Genomic DNA, 970 nt, shown 5'->3' with positions numbered 1-970 from the left:
TACGTTAAGCACTATAGTGCTGGTAAGTCACTTTCAATTAAATTGCTCTCTCCAATAAATGTTGACCATTTAAGAAAAGTAAATGCATTATTAACACAGTAAAACATATTGATGTATAATCTGACTTCAGAAGTCCTCTTAAATCTGCATGGAGAGTACAAAATCTTCCTACACCGTGCCTACATTAATGGGTTACACAACCATGACTGCTAAGATAAAATAACTTGTTCCTATTTCATGCTCGATTTTAAAATGCACAGATTGTATTTCAAGGAGTGAAAGGTTTCACAAGCAAAGCAACAGATTGCACAACGTGTAAGGCGACAGGAGGGTGTAATATAAAGTCTGTCTTCTACTTTAAATTCTATTTACTACTTATCAGTGTATGATAACCATCAGTTACAACCCTAAACCGTTGCCCTGATGCAATTCCTCCATTGTCTTTACATGGGACTTCCCCTGTCTCCCAGGGTGGCACATATCCTAAACAGCCTTGTCCCATGCAGTCCTTCCTGTGCCTGCCACAGATGCAGCAGATAATTACCAATCACACCAACTATTACCAGTCGCAGGGGTGATGATAGCTGTTGATTATCAGAGAACTGCAGTGCTGGACTCTGCGTGAGTTATGCAAAGGATGACACTAAAGCCTCGCCTATGCTGCTGTAGGGATACAGTGGGCTAATGTTTTTTATTAGAGTCACAGAATCACTAGGGTGGAAGAGACCTCCAAGATCATCGAGTGCAACTCAACTCTAACACCTCAACTAAACCATGGTGCCACATCCAGTCTTTCTTTAAACACCTCCAGGTGACTCCACGGCCTCCCCGGGCAGACCATTCCAATACTTTATCCCTTTACCCTTTCGGTAAAAAAAAATTTCCTAATAGCCAACCTATATTTCCCTTGGCGCAGCTTAAGGCTGTCCACTCCTTCTGTCAGTCGCTGCCTGTATTCCTGGGTGGCGTC

Source organism: Zosterops lateralis, assembly GCF_965231275.1.
Source record: "Zosterops lateralis genome assembly, chromosome: 1".
NCBI lineage: Eukaryota > Metazoa > Chordata > Aves > Passeriformes > Zosteropidae > Zosterops > Zosterops lateralis.
This window is presented reverse-complemented; position numbering follows the sequence as displayed.